The sequence below is a fragment of the Arachis hypogaea genome, chromosome 20 (assembly GCF_003086295.3).
Source record: "Arachis hypogaea cultivar Tifrunner chromosome 20, arahy.Tifrunner.gnm2.J5K5, whole genome shotgun sequence".
Lineage (NCBI taxonomy): Eukaryota > Viridiplantae > Streptophyta > Magnoliopsida > Fabales > Fabaceae > Arachis > Arachis hypogaea.
Window position 1 is genome coordinate 112535837 of NC_092055.1, and position 14759 is coordinate 112550595.

At 35.8% G+C, this 14759-nt stretch overlaps 1 long non-coding RNA gene across 1 annotated transcript in view; it reads left to right on the top strand.

Moving 5' to 3' along the window:
• Positions 1–390: 390 nt before the first annotated feature.
• Positions 391–14759, top strand: part of LOC112786841 (uncharacterized) — a 43392-nt gene continuing 29023 nt past the window's right edge. Inside the window, exons 1-3 of the long non-coding RNA XR_003194349.3 lie at positions 391–636; positions 719–857; positions 1032–1200. This is a non-coding gene — a long non-coding RNA (uncharacterized lncRNA). The remainder of the gene's footprint in view (positions 637–718; positions 858–1031; positions 1201–14759) is intronic.

Here is a 14759-nt window from a genome sequence, read left to right on the forward strand (position 1 = left end):
TTTTTATTTTTTAAAAATATTTTTGCTCATTTAAAAATATATAAAAAATATAGTTAGCACAAAATAATTAATTTTAAATATAAATATTTTATTTTTCTAATTATATTTATAAAAAATATATCAAAATTTAATCTCTAAAATTATTTTTAAGAATATATATATTTAATAGTTGAAGATTTTTATGGCGTTTTATAATATTTTGGACATATTTTGTAGTTAATAAATTTGGAAGATCATTAACCAATTTAATCATTTAGAAAATCTTTAGTAGTTTATTTTATATAAAATATGTTTTTTTTAACCTGGACCATGCCCAACAACCTGACCCTACCCGCTTATAAGCCCCTGATTAGCTTCTTAATCTAATCACACACCTAAGCCTATCTCCCTCACTTCTGCTGCGTCACTGTCTCACTGAACCAGTACCCAAAGCCACCAAGCATTCCTCCTAGTTGATGTAGAAACTAGAAACCCATCCTTTGTGTGGAAAGCTTCGGCAAGGATGTCGAGATATAGGTGCAATGTATCAATGTCCGATTAGGCCTCCTCCATCGACAAAGAGCTCCACCATTCTTCCATCTAGGAGGAAGAAGAAGATATCCGGCAACGACCGACAGTGTTTTCAACTGTTATCAGGTGCTCTATTATCTTTTGACTTCTTGTGATATGAAACTCTGTAATTTTCTTCTGTTTTACCAGCATTTTTTTCTAATACTAGGTACTCTCTGAATTGCATCCTTTTGAGGACGGTTGTAATATTTGCTGGCGGTTTAGTGCACAATTTATTACCAAGGTTGTTAGAAACTGCCAAGGATGCTACTCAATGAGCAAGTTGATTCCCTTCAAGTGGAGCTCAGGTAAATCCACATTCTTAGATTCTTTCTTCTAAGTGAAAAATATCTTGAAAAATGACGTTAATCTCTGCCATTAATCCTTTAGATTTGATTGCATGCACCAACATAAGAGAATTTGGTTCAATTAGTACTTTATTCAATTGTAAATTATGGGCTAATACAAAGCATTTCTAATAGCCAATGCTTCTGCTACCTGGATGGACAAGGTTTGAATATTGTTAACAGTCCCAGCAAGAAACTTTTCAAAATTATCTCTAACAACTGTCGCAGTGGCTCCTATCTCCTGTCCTTAAAGAATGCTGCGTCAACACTGATCTTAATCAATCCCCTAGGATGAAGTTGCCAGGTAACCCTTGGAACTCTAGCTCTATTCTCCTTTGAGTTGTTGTTGGCTACTTGTTCTATTGCATGAAAGAATTTTTTTTCTAGAGTCTTAGCCTTTATGATTGTAGTTGTGGGATTAACCTCATAGTTCTTATAGATTGCTTGGTTCTCAAAACTCCTATATTAAGATACAAATACTGCTAATTATCCTTCCTATATCCCTTCCTTCTTCCCTCTTTAATTCTCTAAATTTTTTTAAAAAGTCAATTTTTAAAATTAGAGATTGATTCATGTGTAGGACAGCATTGCCATTGCATTCCAAACCAAGTTGTCCTTGTCTGTTGACATAGCATGAGAACATGTTCTATTGTCTCTATATCCCTTTCACATATTTGGAAAATAGGAGATTTCACAATATTTTTCTTGAAAATATTTTCATTTACCAGAAGGATGTTATTTACTGCCCTCCAAATAAAATTTTTTATCTTCTGAGGAGTTTGAAGCCTCTAAATCTTCTTCCATAGGTCCCTAAAATTCGCACTAGACGAGGGGTTATCGGAATCTTTTGCGAAACTTTCTTTTTCTTTTGCCACTTGATATTCTGTCATCACATTATATACTCTATCCTTAAATAGAGTCAAACCAAACTATTCTCCTTGTTAAGAATTCTGGTTGGGGTTCTAATAATATTTTCTATTAACTCTTCTGAGAAAGTCTTTCGTATCTTTTTAATGTCACACCTTTCATTTTCTCTCATTAACGCACTAACTCTGGTCAATGATGTCTGACTTGTTTCTTAATTAATCTTTCACTCATGATCCATTGATCCTTCCATATCTTGATATTCTTCCCATTTTCTATACTCCACCTTCCATTTCTTCGAATAAAATCTCTTCCCTGTAAAATACTATTCTAAATAAGTAGTTTTCTTTTTCTCTTTAGCTTCTCGAAAATCACAATCTGAAAAATATAATGCTTTTAAGATCTGAACACATAATGCATTAGAATTTTCCTTTATCCTCCAAGTTTGCTTAGCTAAAAAAGTTAAAATTTGATTATGAAAATCCTTAAATCCTAATCCTCCATCTTTTTTATTGACGCACAATTTGTTCCAACTCTTCTAATAAATCCCCCTTTCTTTTCTTGAGCATGCCCAGCAGAATCTCACAATTCGTGAATTTAGCTGCTGACAAAAGATTTTTGAAAATTTTACGGCATTCATGGCTTAACTCGGGATCACCTGGATAACTTCTTTGATAAGGATCTCTTTACCTGTTTGGTTCAACAATTTTCCTTCCACCCTTCTACTTTCTCCATACCTTTTCCTTTATCCATTATAATGCCTTAACCTTAGATCTTCCCCATTGATAAGCTAGCCCTAGATACTTACCTGGATTATCCTAGGTTTTGATGCCAAAGATATCTTTAATATTAACTCTTGTCTATTAAGGCATCCAATTTTCAAACGTTATACCCGATCTCTCAAGGTTCATCATCTGTCTTGGATGCTTTAGTGTAATTAATTAAAATTAAATCTCTAAAAAATAATACAATCATCATAAATAGAAACTAAGTTATAGGAGGTGCATTTAGAGCCATCTTTAGACTTGAAATCTCTTCCTTCACTCTAGCCTCCTCCATTAATACATTGAAAACTTCAGCCACAATGATATTGTTAGACAGACTTCCATTAATTTTCACCTTATAGTTAGCACTCCTAACACAGCTCTATGTAACTGCACCCAATACTGATTAAAGCTAATATTTTTATGAATTATTCTCCACATACAAGCGTTTTTACCATACAAGTCTTTACAAGTCATTTATATTCACGCGCTTTGTGCTGTTACTGCACGTTCTTCTTCTTCTTCTTCTTCTTCTTCTTTTTCGTTATCGTCGTCATCAATACCACCTCTTCCTCCTTCTCCTCTTCCTCCTTCTTTTTTTATTGGAATTTATTCTCCTCCTTTTATTGTTTTGAATCTAATCAAGTGGTTGAGGTGTGGTTCAATTCATAAGAAAAAAATGTAGCATTAAAGGAAACATTTTTCTGTATTTGCAGCAAATTTGGATGTAACACTGAGATATTTGGTTATAACACGAAGATATTTGGGTATATTTTTAAGAATTTTGGGTGTATTTTTATTCCGATAAGTTCTGCATAATTCAAAACTCTTCCTCTTCCTCTTCCTCATCTTCTACTGCTTTTTTCTATCATCATCACCATATTCTTCTTTTTTTCTTATTCATCTTTTCCTTTTTGTTTTACTTTCTCAAGTTTCTTCTTGGTTTACTCTCTTAATAAAAATAAAAACAAAAAAATCAAACAAATAAGAAGAAACACATAATACTACAAAATTACTTGGAAGAGGATGGACTTACATTAATTTAACTAAAAAAAAGAAAGAAATAAGGAAAAAAAGAAAAAAAAATGCAGCATTAGAGGAAACATTTTTCTGTATTTGCAGTAAATTTGGGTATAACACGAAGATATTTGAGTGTATTTTTATTCTGATAAGTTCTGCATAATTCAAAACTCTTCCTCTTCCTCTTCCTCCTCCTCATCTTCTACTGCTTCTTCTTTTTATTTTTATCATCATTACCATCTTTTTTCTTTTTCTTATTCATTTTTTCCTTTTTTTTACCTTATCAAGTTTCTTCTTGTTTTATTTTCTTAACAACGATAAAAACAAAAAAATCAAACAAAGAAGAAGAAGAAACATATAATGCTGCAAAATTACTTGGAAGAGAATGAACTCACATTCATTTAACTAAAAGAAAGAAAGAAATAAGGAAAAAAAGAAGAAAAAATGTAGCATTAGAGGAAACATTTTTCTGTATTTGCAGCAAATTTGGGTGTAACATGAAGATATTCGAGTGTATTTTTATTCTGATAAGTTTTGCATAATTCAAAACTCTTCCTCTTCCTCTTTTTTATCTTCTACTGCTGCTTCCTCATATTTTTATTTCATTTTCTTATAATTCTTCTTGGGAGAAAAAATCAATCAAAGAATAAAAAAATACATAATGTTGCAAAATCAATAGAAAGAGGAGGAGGAAAAAGATGCAGCAACAATAACAACAATAAAAAGAACCACGATAAGGATAAAAACACGAAGGAGAAGAAGGAATGCAAAAAAAATGAGGAGGAATGCAAAGAAGAAGAAGAAGAAGAAGAAGAAGAAGAAGAAGAAGAAGAAGAAGAAGGAGAAGAAGAAGAAGAAGAACGTAGAATACAAACGTTGAAGAAGAACCGTTTCTCATTTTGCGCTATTCAAAGTTGAGAAAATGCGTGTTTACACGCTCTTTAAATTGAGAGTTGTTTTTGTTGGAGTTAGGCTGACTTGTATAAACTTGAATGCCGAAAAGACTTGTATGCGTAGCAAGTCTCTATTTTTATTATTAGATTATTAGAACAATTTTTTTCAATGCTATGAAAGATTTTCTAGACAATAATAATATTATCCTGGATCCTCTTTGTTATTGCATGCTCTCCTTGCCACTAAACTATGTTATTCTTTGTTACTTTATATGCTAATTATTAATTATATAGTAAAAACATACAATAATTTTGTTAATATTATTTTAATTTTATATTCATCTATATTTAAATTAAAAATATTTTTTATTATTCATAATTATTAATATAAATGTTATTAAATATGTATAAATAAAAATATCAAATATTTTTATTAATTACAATATCATTATTCTTTTTATAATTATATGATATTTATTAAATATTATTTTTCGATTGACTTCAAAAATCAGAAATGGTCACCAAGACAGTTTGATTGACTTCAAAAATCGCTTGACAAATAACCAGTCGAACCGGTGATTAACCGGTGAACGGCAGAACCAGCCCGTTTTTTAGAGGTGTTCCGATTTAGTGACCCTCCAAAACGGCATCGTTTTGACCCTTAAAAAAAAGCACCTAGATGGCTACCCAACACCCGTCCCCAGTCCCATTCATCTCCTCTCCTCTCTGAAAATTAAAAGTAAAGAACAAACTTAACAAAAAAAAAAAACCCTAGTGGCGTAGCCCCCAGCCCTGGAGCCCGCAGCCACCGCAGTCCCACAGCCCCATCTCCTCTCTTCTGTTCGAGCTCTCTCTGTGTTTGCCGGTGTCACCATCTTTTGCCGCGATCACTCCCCCTCCTCTTCGCCGCTGTGTCCCCTTCCTCCCTTGTTTGAGCTCCCTTTGATAATAGTTAATTTTGTTTGCTAAGTTAATTTTATTCATAATTTTATGTGATAATAGTTAATTAGTTTGCTGAGTTAATTTTGTTGCTGATTTTTTGTGGAGTTTGTTGATATTACTGCGGAGTTTGCTGAGTTAATTTTGTTTAAATTTTCATTGGAGTTTGCTGATTTTATCGTAGAGTTTGCTGATTTTAGTTTTACTGTGGAGTTTGCTGATTTTTTTGTTGATTTTAATTTTTCTTTATTGTATGTTAAAGATGGAATAATCACAAAGGATTAATTATATAAATTAATCATTCTGTTTTGAATTTTGAATTATATGAATTAATCATTCTGAATATTGGATTCTGGATTTTAGATTTTGTTATATATAATTTGTAATTTAGATTTTTGGATTTTGGATTCGGATCCACTTCTGAAGCCATGGCAAATCTTTCACCCGATTTAATCAATCATGGCATCTTCAGACATGTTCCTGCATTGTTCGGCCATAAGCATCCTAAGCTTAATGATGGTTTTTAGTGGCTAAGAGAAGGGGGGGAGTTGAATCTTAACCCCCTTTTTTTCTTGACAACACTTGCTGGTTTTTGAAACAACTTCTAGATACTTTTTGTCTTTTTGTCTCGTAACCAGCCACGAGACTTTTTCTTTTGTCTTGTACCCAGCCACGAGACTTTTCTTTTTGTCTCATCGAACAGCACGAGATATTTTTCAGTTTTATCTCCTGTGTAGCAGAAACAGAAATGGAGTAGAGGAGAGAGAAAATTACATCCAGATATATCCTGGTTCAGCTGCTAAGTGCAGTGCAACCTACATCCAGTCTCCATCACAAAGATGATGGAATTTCACTATAATCATTCTTGATTACAAACACCAATTCTCCCTAGGAACTACCATTCCAATCCGGGACAAGTCCAGAACCTAAACCCAATCCTGAACTTGACTTGGTTACTGCCAAGCTTTCACTGCTAAGTGCTAACACAACTTGTAAGGGGATTTCCACAGAATCATGAAACACAACACAGATGTACAAAGGACCTCTAAGGACATCTATGGCTTTTTCTTTTAATTTTGCACTCTCTGCCTTTTTCCGCTCTATGGCTTTTTCTTACAAACCTCACTGTTTGCCTTTTTCCATGAGACTCAAGATAGAAAAAATTAAACAGAAAAATTACAAAACAAAATACATTGAAGGAGAAGAAATTCTGTTAGCTTAGGTAGCTCTGAGAATCCTGTACTTAGCACTCTCACTCTTTTCTCCTTAAATCAAACCCTGACTGTTCACCCTTACTTATAGGGAGAAGCCTCCAAGGTTGAAACCAAACAAACCAAGCTAATCTTCTTCTTCTTCAAAATAGAACCGGTTCAGCCAGAGAGAGAGAAGAGATAACCCATGCAAAACCCAACATGCAATTACCTCTAGTCCTTCCTTGGTCACCAATCTTCATCAATCCGAGCCCTTTATCTTGCCTTGCTCTCCAAGATGAACTCCTGGCCCTTGATGCTTCATGATGATGATAGCTTCATCTGCTCCAATCTCTGCCTCCTCCATCACGTAGCCACTGTAGCTACCTCCTGTGGTGGTTGAGCAGAATCAGAGACAAGCCATCCCTCCAAGGATCTTCTTCTCTGACCAAAATCTTCTTCTACCATTTTTGATATGGAGAGGCCAAGATCTCTTCACCAAATCTTACCACAAGTGATGAGAATCTTAGCCATAGCATACTTTTAGTTTTCTTTTTCTTGCCATCATTGTGATGATCTTGTGGTGTGCTTCTTCTTTTCTTCGGTGGCTAGCTTTAGCTTCCATGGTTGCTGCTGTGATATGACCGAATAGAGAAGAGAGATGAGAGAGAATAGAGAGTTTGAAAGAAAAGCAATTAAATGAAATAGAAAAAATTAATTAAAGTGAGTTGATTTTACTTCCCTCTATGCTGAGTAGCGTGTAGCATTAATGCAATCAATCATATCAATTAAACTTTCTCTCTCATGGTTCCCAATGTAAGTTAAATTCAAATTAATTGAATTTGAGATCCATCACATGATGAAAGGTGGGATCCATTGGAAGTAATGAAGCAAAACATTTTGCTTTCTTTCTCAATTAGATTCGGACCAAGCATTGCCTTCAAGCAATTTAATTTTGGGCTTAGTAAAACATGGTTCTGGCCCAATTAATAACAAATTACTTCAGCCACTTAGTATACCATACTTTGAACAGAGCTAGATACTTAAAAGCACATTGGGCTTGCAGTAATAAATCAAACTGACCCAATAAAATAATCCAGCCAAAATAATCATATTTAACATCAAGGCTGAAGGTAAGATACATATATGGGCTTGCAACAGTTTTCCTTTATTTTTGGCCAAACAGAACCTGCATAGCAAAAATTAATTTAATCAACATATATGAATTAATATTTTTGCAATTAATCAAATTAATAATGTTTAGTCATCACAAATGTTAACTTAGAGTTTTCCAAAGTCATCACTTAAAAATGGAAGCTAGTAAACAAACAAAACTGATTGTGTGCCCTTCCTCTCAACGCATTCAAATTTTGTCACCAATGCCAGTTTTATTTGAATGGTAAATGATAGTGCTTTTTAATATGTTATTCGAATTTGAAATTTGGCAAAGACCAAATAGTAGATGGAAATTTTAAGAGTTTAAGTGGTGTATGTGAATGAGTAATATGCATGAATTTGTGATATTATAATATTTAGGATTAAGAGTTGTCCAATTTATTTGACAAAAACAAATTTGGTCACCAATTAATTTCAGAGTCAAAACTTTTGTCACATGTTGGGTCTAGTAGGTGGGTCTATGTAACCACCCTTAACATGGGATAAATGTTTTGCTAATGAAGAGATTGAAGGATCTTATGCTGGGATTAAGGAAAAACGTGAATTGAGACATTGAGGTGCATGGGAGCTTACAATGGGATAAAATAGTAATGGCTAAATCAGTTTTTGAAAGCAACATTGGACAATGTTAGGAGAAACATTGGGAGTGTTCAACTCTGCTCAAAGAGTGCATTAATATAATAAAGTGTCATATGTTTTTAGTTGTGATTCATACATGTTTCGGTGTGTTTTTAATTGGTTGTTAAAATTTGTAATTTCTATTGCTGTGACTTTGTACTTTGCATAATTTCTGACTATTTTTGATGACCATGTAGAAAAGAGTAGCTTACAAATAAAAAACTGGAAGCAGTTATGGTATTGTGCTGTACGGAAACGGAACTTTGTTGTTTCGTTCAAGATAGCCATTAAGATATATTATAAATTAGGTGGGAGATGTCTTTTGTGTCGAGATGGACAAGAAGCTGGCTCGCCCTTTGTTACTTGTCTCATTGTGTTGGTATAAATTTTGACTTACCAAGTAATTCAATTACAATTCGTCGAAATTTAAGGTCGATAGATCAAGTCTTTGCCTATTAGGGAACAACACTTTCGACTACAATAAGAAAGATAGTCAAGGTCAAGGGTATAAACGATAAGAAATGGGTCGAAACTAGGGTAAATATGGACACAGTGCAATAACGTAGGGCTTGAAGGACAAGGCAAGATAGAATGTGGGGGTACCACGATGAAGATTCTTCAGGGTCAAAGCAAGGTCATGTCCTGAGAAAAAGGAAGAATCAGGTCGTGGTCAGATTGTTTAGGGACAAGTCCATTCTTGCAACCTATAAATAGGGTAAAATAAGAAGGACTCAGGGACTTCAATCAACAACACTAGATAATCACGTAAGCTCTATAAAAATATTAGTCTTAGCAACACAACAAAAGAAGCATGGAGTGATAAGATGCCATATCCATGAAGCTACCTAAAAAGATGCCAGATTCAGGAAGCTTCCTGGTTTTATATACCATTGGGAATATTACTTTTGAGAAAGCACTGTGTGACCTTGGTTCAAGCATAAATCTGATGCCTCTGTCCGTAATGAAGAAGTTGGGAATCCAAAAGGCACAGGCAATAAGAATAGCACTGGAGATGGCTGACAAATCTCGGAAGTAGGTGTGTGGGCTAGTGGAGAACGTATTGGTCAAGGTTGGAGAGCTCTTCCTCCCTGCTAATTTTGTGATACTTGACATGGGAGAGGATACTGATGACTCCATCATCGTAGGAAGGCCATTCTTAGCCACTGGAAAAGTCCTAATTGACGTAGAGAGATGTGAATTAGTGTTGAGGTTATATGAGGATTGGATGGTTTTTAAGGTTTTCAAACCTCCACCACTCTCTGACAAAAGAGGTACCTGCTACAGAGCTCAATGCTTAAGCCTTCTCACTTGGTGGAAAGCCATACAGTCCCCCTTGACATCAAATCTAAGTTTGGTGTTGGGCATTCACTACCACCCACCAAAGATGGAGGATGTTCCGAGAAGAAGGTATCCAAAGGTTAGAGGAACAAGAAGATTCCTACTGAGGACTTCTCATCTGGTATGAAGGTGGTGTTCACTAGAAGTCCAGTCGTACCACATACTGTGAACAGAATCATGTCTCTAGTGCATGTTGAGCTGATTCATGAGAGCACAGGAAAGAAGTTCACAATGAGGGGTAAAGATCTGAGCCCCTATGACCCTCCTCCTTAGAGGAGCTGACCGTCAAGCTAGTGACGGTAAATAAGCGCTTATTGGGAGGTAACCCAACCATAAGTATCCTTTAGTTTTTTGTTTTATATCATTTTCGTTTTAGTTTGATTTCATTTTATTTCCATTGATCTTCATAGTTTTCCTAGGTTTTCTAATGTTTGTGATCATGTACAGCACTTAGAACAGCGATAGAAAGACTTAGACAGAAAAACATAACACCTTGGAGAAAACATGCTGGGGCGCTAAATGCCAGGGAGGGCGTTTAGCGCCATGCGGGGAGTAGGAGCTTGGGCGTTTAACGCCCACTTTGGGCGTTTTCAAGTGTTTTTAGCCCCTCCCCCCTTTGGGGCGCTAAACGCCAGGGATGCCCATCCCAATACAAAAAAAAAAGAGAGGATGATCTCCTCCTAGTGTTAAACGCCAGAACCGGCGTTTAATGCCCAGGGAGCAGATTTCAAGTTTCGAAGGAGGTCTTTTTACCATTAGTTAAACACCAACTACCACCTACTTCCCCTTTCAATCCTATCCATTCTCTCTCCTCCCTACCCACTTTTCCATCCACATTCAACCATCTCATCACTTCCCTTGATTCTCTCAACTCACCTCCCACTCTACTCAATCCACTCTCATCTATCCAATCAATCTCTCCTCCCAACAACCCAAAATTCAAATTCAATTTCCGCCACCCATACCCTATAACCGAACCTTCCCCCTCTCCACCTATAAATACCCCACTTCACTTCCATGTTCACCACACCTCACACTACTCTCCTTTCTAATTTTTCCTTCACCATACACACTCCCCCTTTTCCCCTCCTTCTTAGCCAAGGCCAAAGCCCCTTCCCCATTCTCCTCTATCTCTTTATTTCTTTTCATTTTTCCTTTTCTTAGTTCTATTTTCATTTTGGTCGGGGATGAGCAACTTTTTAAGTTTGGTGTTGGGCACTCCACTTTTTTTTCTCATATTACTATCCCCAAAGCACACAAGATTGGAGAATCCTCCTTAAGAAAGAGGAAAGAGAAGGCTCCTACTTTCGACCCATAGGACTTCACCTAGTTCTCCTCTAAGACACATACAGATCATTTTTATGAGGTGGTCCACAAGAAGAAGGTGATTCTCGAGGTCCGCTTCGATCTGAAGCCGGATGAGTACCCGGAGATCTAGTACCAGATTCTGAGACGAGGTTGGGAAGTTCTGGCCAACCCCATAACCGAGGTTGGAGCATTGATGGTGCGAGAGTTCTACGCCAATGCTTGGGTGACTTACAAGCATGTTAGAGGCGTGAACCCAGAGCCAAAGAACTGGCGCACCATGGTCAGAGAGCATATCATGGATTTCATCCTAGAGAGTGTGAGGGTGGCAGTGCAATTACCACCATCCGGAGAAGACCCTCATTCATACACTCGGAAGGTCAACACTGACCAGAGCTTGGATCAGATTCCTGCTAAAATTTGTTGGTGCACGAAATTAGAACTCGCACAACTTAACCGGCAAGTGCACTAGGTCATCCAAGTAATACCTCAGGTGAGTGAGGGTCGATCCTACGAGGATTGTCGGATGAGCAAGCAATAGTTATCATGTGGGACTTAGTCAGGCAAACAGTAAAAGGTAGTTGTTGCTGTAAACGCATAAACAGTAAAATAGCAAGTAAAGAGAGCAAATAAAACAGGTTTGGTGTAAAATAATGATGAGAAAATAGTTAAGGTCTCGGAGATGTTTACTTTTTTGGATTAAAATGTCTTACCAACTATTTTAACAATGAGTGATTGATTCTATGAAAAACCATAAGTGATTAAACCCTAATCTCTTAGTGATTTAAACTCCTCTAATCCTCATCAAAAGCCACTCTCGTGGTCATTCAATTCAGATCAGAGGGTGAAGTTCATAAAACTAGTTTAGCTCCACAAAAATCTCAATTACCCAAAGCTAACAGGATTTTATGTCACATATCCCAATTAGTCCAGGTAATTCACAATTTAGGAGGAGTGTTTTCAAGTTGTAGCCCAAGGGAGATAGCTCTCTCGAGAATTGGTGCGGTAATTTACAACCACACTTACTAACCGGCAAGTGCACTGGGTCGTACCAAGTAATACCTTACGTGAGTAAGGGTCGATCCCACGAGGATTGATGGATTAAGCAACAATAGCGTTTGATAGGCTTAGTTAGACAAACAGAAAAGAGTATTTGAATATTCAATCGTGTAGAAAATAAAATAGTAAAATAAATAAGTTGGAAATAAAATATGGAGAAGGCAGTTAAGGTTTCAGAGTTATCTATTTTCCCGGATTAATTTTTCTTACTAACTATTTTAATCATGTAGGATTTAATTTATGAAAAACTATATGTGACTAGACCCTAATTCCTTAGACCTTCCTAGTCTTCTCTAAAATTCATCAACAGCCAATTCCTTGGTCAATTAATTCCAATTAGAGGGTGATAATCAAATTCCAGTTTATATGCCACAAAAACTCTAATTACCCAAAAATAAAAAGATTATATGTCACGTATCCCGTTAAGTCCAAATAATTAAAATTTAGGAGAATATGTTTTCAAGCTGTTGTTCAAGTAAAGAGCTTTTCCAAGTTTTACAGGAACTCAAATAGAAAGAGGGTCATACTTCCGTTCCACCCAAATTTATAAAATAAAGAGCGAAAACAATTCTTAAATTATAAATCCATACATGAATTAAAATAGAAAAAACAATAAAATTAATCCATAGACAGAGCTCCTAACCTTAACAGTGGAGGTTTAGTTGCTCATAGAAAAGAGAGAAAATTAGGATTGTCAATTATGTTTCCCTGATGGGATGAGGTGGAATCTCCCCCAGACCTCTCCAAAGGAAGGAAAGCTTCCTCCTTTTATAACTAATCATAATAAATTTAAAATCTAATATCTAAAACCAAAAATTAAAATAATATCTTTTCCTAGAATTAAAATTTGAATTTAAATTTGAATTAATTTAAATAATCAAATATTCAATGGATGGATGGGGACCACTTGAATTGTCCATGCTGCAGCTTCTAATATGTATTTTCTAGGCTGGAAACTGGGTCAAAATAGATCAGAAATCGCCCCCAGCATTTTTTTGCACGTGGCACATGTGACGCGTCCGCGTCGTCCACGCGTTCGCGTCATTTGTGCAGATTCCAGTCCACGCGTTCGCGTCAGGCACGCGATCGCGTCAGGCACGCGATCGCGTCATTGCGATTTCCTCTATTCTGCGCGGTTGCATGAGCCATGCGTCCACGTCGGTATTCGCTGGTCATCTCCTTGACTTCTTCTCTTTCTCTGCAGAAACTCCATCAAATTCCGCCAAATGCTACCTAAAATAAATAGTATTGTACAAAACTCAAAATAGCATCCATAGTGGCTAAAATATAATTAATTCTTAATTAAATTCAACAACTTAGATGCAAATTCACTAGGAAAAGATAGACAAGATGCTCACGCATCACAACACCAAACTTAAACTGTTGCTTGTCCTCAAGCAACCAATACTAATATAAGCTTAGGACGTGAATTTGCATGAGAATGAGAGTTCGATTAAGCTCATGTCTCTTCTTATAGTGGGGTTTACAACTACAATCCTGAATAGTTTTGGCATCTCATTTTATCCTTTGAAGTTCAGAATGATTGGCATCCATAGGAACTCAGAATTCAGATAGTGTTATTGACTCTCCTTTTTCAGTATGTTGATTTTTGAACACAGCTACTTTATGAGTCTTGGCCGTGACCCTAAGTATTTTGTTTTCTAGTATTACCACCGGATACATAAATGCCACAAACACATAACTGGGTGAACCTTTTCAGATTGTGACTCAGCTTTGCTAGAGTCCCCAGTTAGAGGTGCCCAGAGTTCTTAAGCACACTCTTTTTGCTTTGAATCACGACTTTAACCACTCAGTCTCAAGCTTTTCACTTGACACCTTCACGCCACAAGCACATGGTTAGGGACAGCTTGATTTAGCCGCTTAGGCCAGGATTTTATTCCTTTTGGCCCTCCTATCCATTAATGCTCAAAAGCCTTGGATCCTTTTTACCCTTGCCTTTTAGTTTAAAGGATTATTGGTTTTTTCTGCTTGCTTTCTCTTTGTATTTTTTTTTCTATATTTTTTTTCGCAAGCTTTGTGTTTTTCACTGCTTTTTCTTGCTTCAAAAATCAATTTTATGGTTTTTCAGATTATCAATAACATTTCTCTTTTTTTTTCATCATTCTTTCAAGAGCCAACAATTTTAACATTCATAAACTTCACTATAAAAAATATGCACTGTTCAAGCATTCATTCAGAATCACAGAAAATACCACCACATCTAAGTAAATGAGACTACTCTAAAAATTAAACTCAAATTCTCATGCACTACATCTGTTCTTCTTTCTTTTTGATTTCAAGCTTAGTGGACAATACATGAGGCATCTTTTAGAATTAAAGCAATAGAAAAACTAAACTAGTCCTAGGATTCTAACTGATAAAGGATCATGCAACAAACAAAGCAAAATAACAGGAAACCGGAACATAACATAGAAAAAGAAGGGAGGAATAAAAAATGAAAGGAACTCAACCACCTTAATTATCCTAGCGGTCTCTTTATTCTTCAGGTTGTGCTCCTTCGCGAAGATGATTCACCTCCCTTTTGTACTAGAAAACCTATAAGCGCAGCGTCAACACCAAACTTAAAGGTTTGCTTGTCCTCAAGCAAATAAGAACTGAAAATAGAAGAGACAAATATTAAAATGAAAGAAAAAATAAAAGGATAAGAAAATAAGAGAGAATTAGGATTGGGAGAGA